The sequence below is a fragment of the Rhinolophus ferrumequinum genome, chromosome 18 (genome assembly GCF_004115265.2).
Source record: "Rhinolophus ferrumequinum isolate MPI-CBG mRhiFer1 chromosome 18, mRhiFer1_v1.p, whole genome shotgun sequence".
NCBI classification, from domain to species: domain Eukaryota; kingdom Metazoa; phylum Chordata; class Mammalia; order Chiroptera; family Rhinolophidae; genus Rhinolophus; species Rhinolophus ferrumequinum.
Genome location: NC_046301.1, coordinates 43,621,283 through 43,638,390, shown reverse-complemented (window position 1 = coordinate 43,638,390; position 17,108 = coordinate 43,621,283). Strand labels below are relative to the sequence as shown.

At 45.2% G+C, this 17,108-nt stretch overlaps 1 protein-coding gene and 1 pseudogene across 5 annotated transcripts in view; one reads left to right on the top strand and one right to left on the bottom strand.

The window, feature by feature from the left end:
* Window positions 1-17,108, bottom strand: part of PEBP4 (phosphatidylethanolamine binding protein 4) — a 210,608-nt gene that overhangs the window by 186,402 nt on the left and 7,098 nt on the right. The window contains exons 1-2 of one of the 5 annotated variants that reach the window (XM_033134568.1): window positions 7,161-7,215; window positions 6,794-7,048 (exon numbers count right to left, since the gene is read on the bottom strand). The exons of the other annotated variants lie outside the window; for them this stretch is intronic. The gene's annotated coding sequence lies outside the window, so the exon portion shown is untranslated. Of the gene's footprint in view, window positions 1-6,793; window positions 7,049-7,160; window positions 7,216-17,108 lie in introns of those variants that run through there. 5 annotated transcript variants of the gene reach the window in all.
* LOC117037830 (proteasome activator complex subunit 2-like) lies at window positions 16-15,711 on the top strand (annotated as a pseudogene).

Sequence of the window (17,108 nt, the reverse complement as noted above, 5' to 3'; positions counted from 1 at the left end):
AGGAGGGGCTGCGGCATGTCGGGTAGGGCCACCCCAGCCTGAGGCCAGCTCTGAAGGGCCAGCTGAGGACGGAAGGGCACGTCCGACTGCACCTTGCAGCAGTGCTGAACTCAGCACTCTCCCAAAATAAGTCTCTGGAGAAGAAGGCCAGCAGAGCTGCCAGGGAAGGGGGAAGCTTGCACCAGCGCTGCGCTGGGATGAAGGGGGTGCCTGGGGCTGAGCCATACGGAACTCCTCCTCAGGGAAACAGGCCTGTGGAAGGAGTGGAAGGAGTGTGGGGCTGGGACTGGACCCAGAGCAGGGAGGGGAATATCAACGGCGGTTCTCCCACAGCCTTTCTAAATGATCTGGTCTCTGTCCTCTCTGAGTCAGGGGTGTGGGGGAGTGCAGGGGACTGAGGACTCCTGGGGTCTGCTCTGAGCTCCTTCAGGCTGCTGGTTTGGGGGGGTGCGTGGGGAGGGAGGCACTATGTACTACTTCACCCTTTCAAAAACAAGTAATATGATTCTGTGGCCCCTGTGCCTTACTAAGGAACATGAGATCAGAGTTATGAAGCACATACAACTAGATCTTTCCAGTTGAATTCCTGTTTCCAGAATTCCAAATTCTGGCAAAAATCCCTTTTTTGGGGCTACAAATTACGCACATTTCTCAATAATGAGACTCCCTGGCATATGATAAGAGCTCCCCCACAGAGAACTCATCCTCAAGACCTCTCCGACTAGAAAGGTCTCCCGGTAGCCTCCTCACAAGATGGTTGCAAGAGTGAAGTGACATGAATTATACAAGGCACTTAGTCAGGTACCTGGCACCGAGGGCACTTAGTCAGGTACCTGGCTCAATAATTTATGGATGGTGTAAGTATTCTTCCATAGAGTCACTCATTCATTCGTTCCTTTGTTAGCAATCCATTTCACCAACAGGTACCGAGTACCTCCCATGTGCTGGGCCCTACTCCCCTCTTCCTCTGGGGTATAGGGTCCCTGTCCTCATGGAGCTCACAGGACAGCCAGAATCAGAGGACGATGCTGCCAGAATGGTTTTCCAAGGCCAAGAGAACCTTGCCTTCAAAGTGGTGGCCACTAGAGAAGCCAAAACTTTCCTGAGTTCCAACAGCCCTTCGCACCAGCAATGAATGGCTGTCTGAGGGTGGGAGAGTGTCCTCAGTACAGCGTTGCCTCTGGTGAGCCCACCCACCTGAGCAATTCTTCCTTACGCAATATGTGCTGGGCTTTTATTGTTGAATCCTCATGATGATCCTCTAAAGTACAGGAGACTGAGGCACAGAGAGGTTAGCTCACCTGGACCTTGGTCACATGGGTAGTAAGTGTCTGACCTGGGATTTGAGTCCACACCGTCTGGCTCCGGACTCCATGTTCCTTAACCACTCTGCTCCCTCTTGTGGCTCTGCTGTCCCTACATTTGCTCCCCACCCTAATCCCTTTGCTCTTGGAATAAGGCCCAGAATTTTCCATGGAGCCCACAATGCTCTGCATGATCTGGCTCTTCCTGCCTCTCTAGCCATTTCAAGCTTCCTGCCTCTCTGCTTTTCAAGTGTTAACTCCAGTTAGTCTCTCAAGCTCCTTCCTGCCCCAGGCCTTCCGATGCCCCATCCCTCTTTCCACTCCCTTCTGGTGGATAGCTTACGTGTCATTTTCTCAGAGATATTTACTCGCACCCCCAGGCTCCATTAGGTTCAGGTTATCAGGATCAGAGCACTTTACTCCTTTTCTTATGTTCTTCTACAAATTCTTTCGTAATTATTGGCTTAGTGATGTACTTATAGTCCCAGACACAGCCGAGTCTGCCACTAGCATTCTAAGTATAGTCCCTTGTGTGTCTCGATGCTGAATAAATTCTTGATTGAATGCCTGACAAACTTGCCACTTATGGCTCTGATAGTCCTTATTTTCACTTAATAGCTCCTAGCTCTCTATAAACATCAGTAGGAAATGAACCATTCAGGTTGGCGTCTGGCCCTGGATCCCTTTTGCTTGTTTATCTAAGCTTCTCTGACTTGTTTTTGTACAGAGAGATCTGACAGGATGCAGTGGTTCTTGGTATTTTCAAGTTGTCTTTCTCTGGGGGGTTCACGGGACTTTGCTTCATACCCAGAGTCCCAGGTCTAGAAGCCACGTCCCAGCTGGGGGAGGCACAGCTGTCCCTTCCCACCACCAGCCCGTCTTGCTCAATGGCTTCACTTCTGGAAACTCCCGTCTCCAGATCCCTTGGTGGCCTCCCCTGAAGCCCCCTCCTCCTCCTTCAGTTACCTGGGCTGGGACCACCTGCCAACACTGTCAACCAGGCAAAAGCTATTGTCTTCCTGAGGTGCCTCAGACCCTCCAGACCCCTGGGACCTGCTGAGCCAGTGGCCCTGGAACTCTTGACGTCCCTCTCTTCACTCCAGGCCTCCTGTGACTGACACCCCCCATCTATCACTGCCCGGGTGTCACCTCCATTCTCTCTCCAGACACAGACTTTCACACTTTTTCTTCCTCCTAAACCTTCCCGCGTACGCCCTCTGGGATTTCTGAACTGCAGTGACCAAATTCCCCTGGATGCCAGCGGAACCAACCATGCGATTAGAAGGTTGGGACTTTCGGTCCCTCTCACCCCAACCACTTCCATGGAGGGGGGTGGGGCTGGAAGTCAAATCAATAACCAGTGGCCAGTGATTTAATCAATCATACCTATGTGTTAAAACCTCCATAAAAACACAAAATGGCGGGGTTTGGAGAGCTTCTGGGTGGGTGAACACGTGGCGACATGCTCGCTGGCACACTCAGAGCGCAGGAACGTTCTGTGCGCCTTCCCCACAGCTTGCCCTGTACATCTCATCCGTCCGGCGCTTCCTGAGTTACGTCCTTTTGTAATAAACTGGTAATCTAGTAAGGAAAATGTTTCCCTAAGTTCTGTGAGCTGGCCTAGCAAATTAATTAAAGCCAAGGAGAGGGCTCTCGGAATCTCTAATCTACAGCCAGGACATCAGAAGCCCAGGTGACAACGTGAATTTGAGATTGGCATCTGAAAGGGGGTCAGTCTTGCAGGACCGACTCCTTAACCGGTGGGATCTGATGCTCTTTCCAGGTAAATATCGTCAGGAGGTTCAATTTCATTCTTTTGCACGTAGCTATCCAGTTGTTCCAAGAACTACGGGAAAATAAATTTCTGTTGTTTAAGCCATCCAGTCTGTGGCATTTTTCTATGGAAGCCCTGGCACACGAATACACTTGGCTTGTTCCTGAGCTTCAGGGAAAAATTTTCAGTCTTTCACCATGGAGGATGATGTTAACTATGTGTGTTTCCTATACGTTGTCAACAGGATTGGTTTCTCCCGAGTCCTCACTGTTTGGCTCGCAAAGGGCTGCCTTCTCACTGTGTCCTCACATAGCCTTTCCTCTGCGCACGTGTTTGTCTGCTGTCTCTTTGTGCGTCCAAATTTCCACTTCTTATAAGGAGACAAGTCAGATTGAATTAGGGCCTATCCTAATGGTCTCATTCTAACTTAATTACTTTTGTAAAGGCTCTATCGCCAAATATTGTCACAAGGTACTAGGGTCAGGGCTTCAACGTATGAATTGTGGGGGGACACCACTCAGCCCAGGGCAGTAAGGGTACCCACTTTCACTGCTCCTATTCAACACACTTTTGGAAGTTCTAGTCAGAGCAATTAGACAAGAAAAACAAAGAAAAGGCAAATTGGGAAGGAAGAAGTACAATTACCTCTGTTTGCAGATGACATGATTTTATATGTAGAAAACTCTAAAGATTCAAACAGAGCTAAGAAGTAAACTCAGCAAAGTTGCAGAATTCAAACTCAATACACAAAAATCAGTTGTATTTTCATACATTAACAACAAAGAATTTGAACAGAAAGTAGGAAAACAATTCCATTTACAATTGCATCAAAGAGAATAAAAGACTTAGGAATTAACTAAGGAAGATAAAAACTTGTACACTGAAAACTACAAAACATTGATGAAAGAAATTAAAGAAGACACATATAAATGGAAAGAAATCCTGTAGTCATGGATTGGAAGACTTAATATTGTTAAGATGTCAATAATACCCAAAGCAATCTAGAGATTCAATGCAATCTCTGTCAAAATACCAGTGATGGTTTTCACAGAAATAGAATAATCCATCCTAAAACTCATCTTGAATCTCAAGGGACCCCCAAATAATTAAAATAATTCTGAAAAGCAGAATGAAGTTGGAGGAAACACACTTCCTGATTTCAAAATTTACTACAAAGCTGTGGTAATCAGAACAGTGTCGTACTGGCATAAAGACAGATATATGGATCAGTAGAACAGAGGGCCCAGAAATAAATCCTTGCATACACGGTTAAATGATTTTCAACCAGGGTGCCAAGACCATTGAATGGGGAAAGGACAGTCTTTTCGACAAATGATGCCGGGATAATTGAATGCAAAAGAATGACATTAAAACCTTACCTTACACCATCTACAAAAATTAACTCAAAATGGATCAAAGACCTAAATGTAAGAGCTAAAAATATAAAATTCTTAGAAGAAAATTAAGGAAAAAGCTTCATAACATTGGATTTGTCCATGATTTCTTAGATATGACACCCAAAACAGAGACAACAAAATAAAAGATAAGTTGAACTTCATCAAAATTAGACTTTTAACATCAAAGAAATCTATCAAGACATTGAAAAGACAACTGCAGAATGAGATAAATATTTGCAAATCATATGTCTGAGAAGGATTAATATCTGGAATATATAAATAACTCGTACAACTAAACAACAAAACACACAAACCAATAAAAATTGTGCACAATACTTGACTAGACATTTCTCCAAAGAAGATATACAAATGGCTAATAAGCTCAGGAGAAAATACTCAACATCACTGGTCATTAGGGAAATGTAAATCAAAACCAGTGAGATACCACTTCACATCCATTAGGATGGCTATTACTAAACACACACACACACACACACACACACACACACACACACACAGAAAATAACAAGTGTAGTGGATGTGAAGAAATTGGAACCCTCACATGAGGTCTGACCATTAAGATCACAAACTTGTTGCAATGATGTTTCTAACCTTTTTTTGATATCAGAGGGATTATTCATTATGAATTTGTACCAACTGGACAAACAGTTTACCAAGTTTACTAATTGCAAGTATTGAAAAGGCTGCATGAAAAAGTTAGATGACCCAGACTTTTTGCCAACAATTCATGGCTCTTGCATCACAACTAGCTCATAGGGCACTGTCTGTGAGGGAGTTTTTAGCCAGTAAACAAATAATGATTTTGGAACACCCTCCCTACTCACCTGATCTGGCCCCCAATGACTTCTTTCTCTACCCAAAGATAAAGGAAATATTGAAAGGTAGACATTTTGATGATATTCAGGACATCAAGGGTAATGCGATGACAGCTCTGATGGCCATTCCAGAAAAAGAGTTCCAAAATTGCTTTGAAGGGTGGAGTAGGCGCTGGTGTCGGTGCATAGCTTCCCAAGGGGAGTGCTTCGAAGGTGACCATAGTGATATTCAGCAATGAGGTATGTGGCACTTTTTCTAGGATGAGTTCGTGAACTTAATTGTCCGACCTCGTATTGTGACCTTTTGTTGTCCTTCATATTTAAAGAACAGGAAAGAATCCCCCAAATCTCCCAAAACGCACTTTGGGCCATCCTTTTGTTACCAACTACTATTTGTTGCTTTTTGTGTACCTTGCATATCAGATGACTAAGATGGACATTGTCTTGGAATGTAAAAGTATCAAAATGTAATTTTTTTTTTGGTTATTTTAAGAAATGCTTGCTTTCCTTCTGTCACATTTTGAATTGTAGATCTCTAACTTATCAAACAGAAGATACAGGAATTGGTGGTGGTGAGAGGGGGTGGGGGGTGGGAACAGTGGCAGAGAGCGCTTCAGAGCCCGGTTTTCCAGCACTTACATTCCCCAAGAGTGAGGAGACTTAGGTGAGTGTCTATGAGATCAGCCCAGCCCTGATCCCTGTCTCAACCACTTTATTATCCAAGGGTTCTGCTAGACTCTGGCAGGAAGCTCGGGGCCTGGACCACTTCTCTCCAGGGACACAAATTTTCCTTTCTGGGAGCCTTAGCTTGTTGTTTTCAGCAACCAACCATTGACTAATAAGCCCATTTCTTCAGCCACAAATTGTATGTATTACTGAATCACTCCATCCACAGAATGGAAGGCCATAGATGCAGTATGAAATGGTAGCATTTTTCAGGTTCATTGTCTGACATGTCATTCGCAGAAGACTGATCATTTTGTCTGTCCTCATGGAGGTAAGAATTGAACTTAGATCCTACCAGAGCTGTGTATTTACCCCCTCCTTTCATGAACAGATCCAATCTCTGGTTCTCCCCACATGTCTAAGGATGGGAGGAAATAGGGATTCTTCTTCCATGGAAGGGGACCTCAGGACCCCAGAACAGATAGAAACTTCCTAAGTCTATTGGAAGTAAGGCCTGTCTGAACTGAAATCAGTAATGCTCATCTCAGTTCAGAACTCTAGCAGAAAGAAACGTGCCAAAGCGCCCTTTCTGGGAAAGGTAGATGCTCAGAGACAAGCGTGTAGAAAGGCCACAAGGAGCCTCAAATCATCAGGTGAAGAAACCCAAAATGCCACCCTAAACATTAACTCCCTTATTTTCCAGGTCACAGTTCCATCCCCAAGATGGGCCCATTTTTTCTGTTTCTCTGGCACTCTGGCTGGTCCTTATGGAAAGTCCTTGCCTCACAGCAATGGGAAAGAGCCCCTGTCACTTACCGAGAGCAGTGTGGGAGCTGTTGAGTGGTGACAGCAGGGGAGTGAGAAATCTTGGCAGGTTTCTGGGCTGGAGAAAATGAGGGGATCAAGTTTCTCCCGTTTGCCCCAGCATTTGGGCCATACACAATCAGGGTCTGGCAGTATTAAGGGTGTGAGAGTGTCGGGGAAAGTTCCTGGAGTGGCAGGAGAGGAGGTTGTAGCAGTTGGTCGTTGGGGAGGCAGTTGGAGAAAGTTCCAGAAAGTTCTAGGGAGGAGCTAATATGTAGGGCGGGAGAAAATAGGAAAAGAAAAATGGGTGGGTTTTCGGCATTCCTTCTTTCAAAGATTCTAAGGAAAAAAGTAGAAACCACAGAGATGATTCTCTTACCTTTTCTCCCACCTTTCAAAATACACTGTGAGACAGGCAGAAGGGGTACTAGAGAGACACAGAGAGTGCTGCAGAGGGATAGAGAGAGAAACCATTTAGACCAGAATCCAGCAGAAAGACGTACAGCGTTTGGCCATGTAGAGCAAAAGGCACATGGACACGAGCAGGAAGATGAGATTAGGAACCAGACTCGGAGTAGCTCAAGAGCCCCTTCCCTGCTGAGTGTGACCTGGAGTCTCAGGAGAGCTCAGCACAACCCTGGTTCAAGCTCAGGGCCTGCCAGGCCTACCAAGACTCAGCAGGTAATGTTCTACCAGAATGGGCTGTCAATACTCCTGTAACAGGTGACCAAGCCCAGGGCAAGTCTCTGGCTTTCAGGACCTGGGTTTCCTGCTGTGTTTTTAATGACCACATCTGGGACCACAACCTTGGTTTCCTTCTGGAAAATTCCTCCCAGGAAATTCAAGGAGCCAGTGGAAATTCATACACTCCGGATGAATTGACTGAGAATCTTTATTAGTTTCAGGTGTACAAAACAGTGTAATAGTTAGACATTTACACCCCTCACAAAATGATTAGTATTTTTTAAGTGCTTCTCATGGGATTCTAAGGAGCAGCCAGGCCTGAGAATCACTGTATTTAACATAGATCGATGGCAGACACGTCCCAGATGCTCAAGGTACAAAGACAAAAAAGAGTCAGCCCCTCCTCTTGAGCTCACAGCTGCGCAAGGAAGATTAGCATCAAAACCAATAACTACAACAAAACTGCCAACAAGTCTGCTGAGTTCACCCACAGAAGCAGCCCTAGGGTAAAGAGGAGGGTGTATTAATCCTGTGTTTTATTTTATGCATTTTATCTTGCTTTGAGTCTTCGGGGCTTTGCTGGCTGGGGAGAGACTGCTCCTCCAGGGTTAGTTGATTCCTAGAGATACTGAACAAGTTGCCTTGGGACACGCCTTTCATGTACAAACCAATCAATCTTGAGTCTGTTCCCCCTACCACCTCCTCTACCTAACTCTCAGCCACCAAGCCACCCTCTTCCCTAATTACCCCAGGGCCAGGTACCAAATAACTAGAGGCCAACCCTATAGCCCAGAACCTGCTGGTATTATTCAGACTACCCAATCCTAACCATGCACAGCTGCTTAACCTGCCTCACCCCTTCCTTCCCATGGAGAACACAAAAAAGGCTCTGGGACATGCATCCCTCGTTCCTCTGCCTCCTGATAGACGCCCGTGCTTCCCCACCTGGTATGGTAGGCCCCTTTCTCTTGGAAGCTATAAGTAATAAATTCTTCTGTCATGGCACTGATCTCTCTGTGATCACTCGATCACCTCTATAAATTAAAGTCCCGTGGGTACAATAAAGACAGAGGCTGTGGTTATCTTACAGGAGTGATGAACAGGGAAGTCTTTGAGGGAGGAACAGGAGAAGGCTATCCCATGTGCAGCGGCCCTGAGGCCTAGAAGGGCCCCAGGGGCTGGTGGATGAAAGCACAATGGAATCGCTGGAGCACTGAGCACAAGTGACCAAGTAGGGTAGGGGTGCGGACAGCATGCCGGTCTTTGGTTGGATCAGAGAATCTCAGGAGCAGCATGGGATGCCCCCTTTGGCTCTGTTACACAGCTTTACATCTTCAAGTGCTGGACAGAAGGTCAGAGAATATTCTACAGGTAGAGAAACTATGACATGGTGTGGAGTTGGTTGTTCCTTAAATAAGAGATTCCTTAAAAAATTGAGAAGAGAACTATCATATGACCTAGCAATTCCTCTTTTGGGTATTTACCTGAAAAACATGAAAACACTAATTCATAAAGATATATGTACTCCTATGTTCATTTCAGCATTATTCACAATAGCCAAGACATGGAAACAATATAAGTGTCAATTGATGAATGGATAAAGATGATGCAGTGTATACTAGTCAGAATACTAGTCAGAATACTAGTCAGCCATAAAAAGAAAATGAAATATTGCCATTTGTGACAACATGAATGAATCTTGAGAGTATTATTGCTAAGTGAAATACGTCTGATGGAAAGGGACAAAAACCATATGATTTCACTCATATATGGAATATCAAACAAAAAGTAACAAACGGACAAAACAAAACAAACTCAGAGACAACAGAATGGTGGTGACCAGAGGGGATGGAAGGTAGAGGAAGGATGGAGGGTAAAGGGGGTAAAATATATGGTAACAGAAGAGTAGACTTTAAGTAGTGAACACACACTGGAGTATACAGATGTAGAATTATAATGTACACCTGAAATTTATTTAATGTTATTAATCAATGTTACCACACAAAAAATTATTTTTTTAAAAAAAAGCCATGCCTCACTTTAAAAAAAAAGAAAAAAGAGGTGACTTATGCAATTACCTTCTCTCCAACAAGCCCTCCTAGCTAACCCATTTCTCAGTTTGGCTTTCCGTGAGGTTAAGGTCATGGTGAGACCCTTTACACTGGCACCAACGCTCCTGGCCCAAGAGGCCTATGGGAAGGAAAAACAGACTGCAGAGTCAGGCAGAGAGGGCTCCTCCTTCTGAGGCAGAGCATGTGCTTGGGGTCTGAATCATGGACCTGCCATCTTGGCCAAGCTTCTTCCTTTCTCTAGGCTATTTCCGCATCGTTAGTGCGGGCACACTAACACACAGGTCATGGGGTTGCCATCTAAAGGAAGAGGGAAGGAGGAGCACAGCACTTGACACATGGTGTATTTGTTCTATCTGTTCCTCCTTCAACCAGGAAACATTCTGAATCTGATGAGAATAAAAAGAGACATGTTCCATCAAAACTGCAAGGCAGCAGCTCATGAGATGCCAACAGGTGACAGACAGTTTAGTAAGATTGTCTCTTCCAGATAATCCCCATAAGTGGGTCCTTGGGCTGTAGGTCTGCAGAGGGGCCATGAGGTCTGCTTGGCTTAGCCAGTGTCAGCTGCCATCATCTTGCTGCACTAAATCAAGGCTTTGGAACTTTCCTGGATCCTCATCCCAGGAGAGCCTCAAGAGGAGGCTACAGGGCCAACAGACATTGTACCAGGTTATAGGGGTTCAGATGCCCATACTATCTCCTAAGCTCTCTGAAGAAAGGACAGACTGGAGAAGGACAGTCTTTTCCACCTGTGTTCTCTGCCTCTGGGTGCTCTGCTCCTCTTGGATTCCTTGGGCCACCTCAGCTATCCAGATGACAATGACAGCTTCCATTGACTGAGCACTGATCATGTGCCAAGCAGTGTGAGGGCATGTAACCAGCATTATCTCATTTAATCCTCCCCATAGCCCTGTGATGTGGGCACACTTATCCCCATTTTGCAGCTGAAGTTAGAAGTCACATAGTTAGCTAGATCCCAACGCAAATCTCCCTGAAGCTAAAGCCTGTGTTCTTACTCTCTCACTAGAATATTCGGGGCCACCTACCTTTCCCAGCTTCAATCCAAAGGCCTGTCGACACATACTTCTTTTGTTGCAACAAGCTCTATCTCTTTGAATCTTTGGGTGATTCAAAATTCACTCAAACTGCATTGTCCACAGGACATTTTGCATCCTTCCTCTTCGACGCTTTTCTCCATGTCTCATCCTAGTCCTTAATTCATCCAGCTGACAGACAGCCACTGGGGTCCTCAGACAGTCATTGGGCCAGGTACTGTGTACCTCTGAGGATGTATCACCCTTTGCCACTATGTCAGTGTACAATTAGAAAAGAACAAGGGGTCTAACATGGGTCTGGAGGTGGCTTTAGCTGGTCCTTTTGGGGAAAGGTGATTGGAATAGGTGCCAATTCAATTTAAACCCCCACTGGGCCCAACCATGTGCAAAGTATTCTAAGGTCTAGGGATTTCCTCCAGGATAAATACAACACAATGTTTGCCTCCACAGTTTAATGGGAAAAATGGATATTTACTTAACCAACAGTGACATCAGGCAGCCTGTGATAAAAGCTATCATAAAATAGACCAAATAGTGGGGACACTGGAGGGAAATGAGACCAGAGTCGAGGAAGATTTCACATGAAGGAGGTGTTTGCAATGTGTCTCTGAGGCTGCTTCCTATGAGCTCATCCGGGTCCAGAACTCATGCATCAAATCCTCCAGCCTGCCTGCGACCCCAGCTCGGACGTCTGGTTGTGTCTCTGCGGAGTCTCATTAGATCAGCCTTTCAGCCTTCCTCTCCACCGCCCCACACCTCCTACCTGCCCCTGGCTCCATGCTCGTGGCTGGGCCTGCAAAGCGCCTCTCCGACAAGTCCTTGCCCCGATCAATCCCTCTGAGCATCATTTGGTTTGAGGGCTGATTGCTCAGTGCTGCCCCGTGGAGGAATGAAGGCAGCCAAGTCATTAGGCCCAAAACCACTGATAGCAAGTGCAGGCTGGGAGCTGCCAGACGCCTGGCCCATGTTTCAGAGCATTTGCAGACTTCAGGCAAGGAACAAAGAGCCAGCCTGGGACGAGGCCAGGTTCTTGCTCTTCACAGGGAAAGGCATTTGAAGCAGAAGAGGAAAAATGAGGGTGGTCTTCCTGGGTCTTCTCTCCTTCCTCTTTTGTGGGTCTTGTCTGGGACGCCTACCTGGGCAGGGGGCTTTGTAAGGAAAGCACCGGCTAGAAACAAGGTGCATCCTCTTGGGAACTCTGGTACACTGTCTTGTTTTATATGAGGCATCTCCAGGTGTAATTATTTCCCAAAGCAACCCCAGGTGGCTGCAGGTGGAGAGGCTGGGGGAGCCACATTCTCTGTGGCTCTGGCGGGGAGATGGACTAAGTGCCCCAGAGGCAGCTTTCTGCCCAGCGTCAGGGCGGCTCCCCGGGATGGGATGGCTCGTCCCCTGGGGAACCCTGCAGATCCATCAGCAAAATGTTTAGACACAGGTCCCGTGGTGCTGTGCCAAGGCAATGGCAGAAGGAATTCCACTCTCGGGTCAGGAGTGGATTTGAAGCAGTGTCTTCAACCTGTACTCTATGGAGCTGCTTCAACAACTTTTGGGGGTGTGGGAGGGAAAGCTCCAACCAGGAGCCTTGATCTGTTGTCTACATTAGCGTTCTGCTTAGGAGATGTGTGTGTGTGTGTGTGTGTATAATTTGTGTGTATTACATGATTATATATATTCAATTATTGTATATATATTAAATGATTCTGCTAGTAAATATTCAAACACTCACTGGATGAATTGGCATTAACTTACCTCTTTTGAGTCTTTGCTGTCTGCTCTTCTATGTTCTCTACACGAGTTATCTCTCGTTATCCTCACAAATACTTCATGAAGTATGGAGTCATATCTCCATTTTCAGATGAGGAAACTGAGGCACAGAGAGTATGAGAATCTTGCCCAAGACACACCACTCCTAAATGGCAAGCTAGATCTGAAGCCAGAGACTCTAGGCCTTTGCTCTTTCTCTCCATGTGCTCCTGACCCATCCTCTGAGGACGGGACTTGGTACTTCAGTGTTTCTCAGATGACCCTAGCCAGCACCATGAATACAGCTGAATTGGACTTCACTGACTACCGTCCCTCTGACAAGCCCTGTGTCCCACTTCCAGGGTTCCCTCCAGGCCACCAAGGACCCCGCCAGTTGCTCCTGTGGGGGAGGCAAGCAATCTGATGGGAGGAACGGGGCCTTCCTGAAAGGCCAGCGGGGGCCCAGCCCATCTGCATGTATAATCTGGGTATTTTTTAACAGAGGTGAGAGGAGGAGGCTTTAGGGGGATTTCCTGTACTGGTTGGCTCTGAAGGAGCACTGCTTATGTGGGGGCTAACTCTGACTACCCCTTCTCAGAGCAAGCACCACTGTGGGAACTACTATCCAGTCCCATTCTCATGGCTGAGAAATAACATTCCTCCATAATCAAGTTTCCCCCACTGCACTGCCTCTGGGACCCCTCTGGTTTACTCCCCACTCTGTCCTGGACACTCCACTCTCCCCTGCCCTGGGATGCTCTCCACGCTCCTTTACTCTGCTTCCAAAGCTGACCTCTCTCCAGTGCCTACCTCATACCCATCTCCTTCTGCAAGCTTTCCTCAGGTGGAATTCTGGACCTACAACCCTTAAGCTGACAGGTCATCATTTGACTTTCTACCTACATAAGTCTTGCCTTCTCAAGTAAACGGTAAATTCCTTGACAGCAGCTACTATGTTTTTGCATTGGCAGGGGTTCTTGGGAAATCCTTCCTTTGAGGGGCTTGGGATCCCCAGGCAAATGCCACTTGATAATGAGACTCCTCCTTTAGCCATCAAATTTTCTACCAAATTAGTAGATTCTACAGACCTTGAATTATCAACAGGTGACGCCATGGCTTCCCCAGCATCCCTTGAAGGAGAGTGTTCTCTGCAGGACATCTACTCACCACACCCACTGGAGCCCTCACAGATGACCACCTCGAGAGCATGGAGTGGCAGGACAGATGCCAGCAGTGACAATGTGTCCCTGCCTGTGATGGGGAGAAGTGGAACTTCTCACTCTCCTCCAGGCTGGACTCCTCCTTTCTCCCGACCTGGTTTTAAAACGTGCTTTTTGACCTGCTCATATCTAATGAGCATATCACATCTCTCATACGATATCATTTCGTGATTTCCTATCCTATGCGATCTCTCTGTGCAGGGACCATGGGGTTAACTCCATGTGTGGATGTAGGAAATTAGTTTCAACTAGACCAAAGAGACTTTCACTGTTTATGTCTCCACTGTGTTTCAGCACTGGGTGCTGCACTTTGCCGCTGCTCATTACATATTTGTTGAGGAATGAATGGACGAAAGGGAGCTTCTGGAAATCTCATGTTGTTTGCTCTGTTGAGTCAGGCGCCTTCATTCCATATGCTCAGTGTTGACGATATCATCATCACAATGTTGGAAAGGTTCCTCGTAATACTGATGACACATATCAGAATATGTATCCTGTTTATTTTCCCCCCTTGGCCAGTCAGAGCACCATCATAGGTACAGGTATGCTCTGTACTCAGGGCTGTGCTCCTGAAAAAAGTCTGGACACCTGTGAATTGGATCCTGTTATAACTGCTCATGTGGGGAGAGCTTATATAAGTGAATAACCACTACCTAACAATTGTTCCCTTTTGTGTTTGCTTAAAGCTGTATGTCATTGATAAGCTCTAAAGTATAATATTCAAAAGAGGTAAACTCATCAACGCTCATACGGATATGAAGTGAACACATGTTAAAATTTTCATTCAAAAAAAGAGAAAATGAGAAACAAGTAAAAAAAAAAATTTTATTCAACGCATTATCAATAAGATAACTGGTAAGATCTTACAAGTTCAAAAGGCAATCCAAAGAATGGACACACTAATAGATCAGGAATACTGAAAGGAATGTGCAAAACTGGCTTCCTCCACAGTGGGAAAGGGAAGTCAGTTGAAAAAGACAATTTATCGTACATGTCTATAGACAAGAATTATTCCGTATTGCTTTTAGTTATCTACAATTTATGGAGTTGGAAAAATTGCTCAAGTCAATGAAAGACACAGAATCAGGGAAGTTGGAAGAATGTGTTCTAAACAGTTTTTCCTTGCAGAGGCTCAGTAATCTTGTTTGCTTATTACAAACTTCCTTATGTGACAGCAGTGATATTTGAAGTCAATGGAGAAGGGACAGACTATCCACTAAATGGTGCTGGGACAACTGAATTTCCATATGTAAAAATAAAATTAGATTATAACACCATATGTTACACAGAATAAATTTCAGGTGAATTAAAAAAATATTAAAATAGAAAATTTTAAACCTTTAGAAGAAAATACAGGAGAGTATCTTTATGACTTTAAGGTAGGGAAGGAAATATGACAGAAAAGACACAAACTATACAAAAACAGATCTATAGATCTGACTATATTTAAAACAAAAAGTCTTTTTCTCATCACGAGACCACAGATATAGGAGACCAAAGGTCTAGCAATTGGAGCAGCCAAGCCTTGTGGGTGCGCCTAAGCAGGGAAACCCACAAACAGGTGGATGTCTTCCAGCAAAATCTTTTCCAGGAGGCTGAAGAATTCCTCTACAGATTCCTGCCACAGAGAATCATACATCTGAATCAGCACTTGCAAGAGGACTCCCTCAACGTGGCTGACCTGACCTCTCTCCAGGCCCCACTGGACTTCCCTATTCTAGACCCTCTTTCTCCCTGGGAATGAGAAGGTCCTGGCCCTGCTTGCCCCGGGTAAGCCAGAAGTCTGGACTCTCAAAGAAAAATGCATTCTGGTGATCACATGGAGTGAGCACCTGTTCCCTAAGATTGAGAATGGAAATGACTTTGGGGTGGCAATCCAGAGAAGGTACTGAAGAGGCTGAATGCAGTCAAGACCAAAGTAAAAGCCTTCCAGACAACTTCTCAGAATGCCAGGATGCTGTGGCCAAGTCCTCTAAGGAGACCTATGTAATGGATTACTGGGTCCTAGTGCATAAGCAAGATGAGGCAGCCTCTCGGGCGCTCAGAGGCATGGTGCTGGCCCTGAGGGCCTTCATGCTGAGCTTTATCATATCGTCAGCAGCAACCCAGAGAAACCTGTCAACCCAAAGGGTGAAGAGAAGCCATCTATGTACTGAACCCAGGGCTAGAAGGGAAATAAATGACCTATATACTATGTGTGGGGGGAAAAAAAGAGAGACCAGGGATATAAAATACTGCATTGTATATTGCCAATAATGTCACCACATCCAGAACCCATAAAGAGCTCTTGCAAATCAAATCAGTAAAAGACCAACAAGCTATGAGAAAGGAAGGGAAAACTATAGGAAAAGACTCGGAGTACAAGTTTCTCAGGAGTTAACTCCAGCTGCCCCTCCAGTGTCTTTCAGATGAGCACCAACACCTCAACCATTCAAAGGAGCCAGAGAGAGTATAGCCCAGACATTCCCTCAAAACCAATTGTGTGCCACTCTGGCTCCACGCACAGATTCCTCAGGACACCAGACTGACCCAAAGATGTTAACAATTGCAGTTTCTTGGAAGAGGGTCTTAGGTACTTACCTATAATGCCCATCAAAACCTAATGGCTCATCCCAACTTTACTTTGATTCATGGTTACCTTGCACTTAAAAAATGATGTCAGATCCCGGTCCTTTTGGCCTGTTTGTGGCCATGGAGACCACGGACTCAACGGTCGTTGTTTTTGCCCTGCCTTGTGGGGTTTTGGGAGATACCACTGAGATGATTCTTACACAGTGCTAAAAGGTGGAGTGGGGGGAAGTGGGTCCATAGCAGGACCCTCTGAGCGTCCACATGTGCCTGGGGAAGCTGTCTTTGTGAGCTCAAGCTTAAATCTGTTTCTTCAGTCTTCTCAGCAATCCTGTAAATTATTTTCCACACTGACATGGTTTCCTTTCTGCTTACCCCAGTTAGAAGGATGTTATTTTCTGCAGCTAATCACTGACAGATGCGGGTCAAAGAGAGAAATGACCAGGAAGGTAAGAAAAGGGATATAATTACAGATACAAAAGTACTTTATAAATTATGTATAACATATGTAACACTATGTTAATCAATTTGAAAATATTGATAAAAAAGATAGCTTTTCAGAATACATAAGGTATTCAAATTTACAAAAAATAAAAAGCACAAAGAGACAAATAACAATGGAAACTTTGAAAATGTTATCGAAGAATTACCTTCCGGATATGTACTAGACCCAGGTGATTTTACAAGAAAATGATTCCTAAAATAGCAGGATATTTCATTGAACATTACTTGACATATTTTTTCACGAAAAGTAACTCCTGGTTTCTTCTATTTGCCCAGCAGCTCATCATCCACACTTAACTCAAGGGCATTCACAGCTTTATGGATATGGAGAGTAGAACAAGAAAGTCATTGCTCAGCTATGAATTTCAAAGCAGATTTTACTTTGTTGGGGAAACAGAGCCTAAATACCTGCCCCCCAAAAAAAACAAACAACAAACAAACAAAAAACCCACTTGATATTCAAGAGTCAGACTTTGGAGAA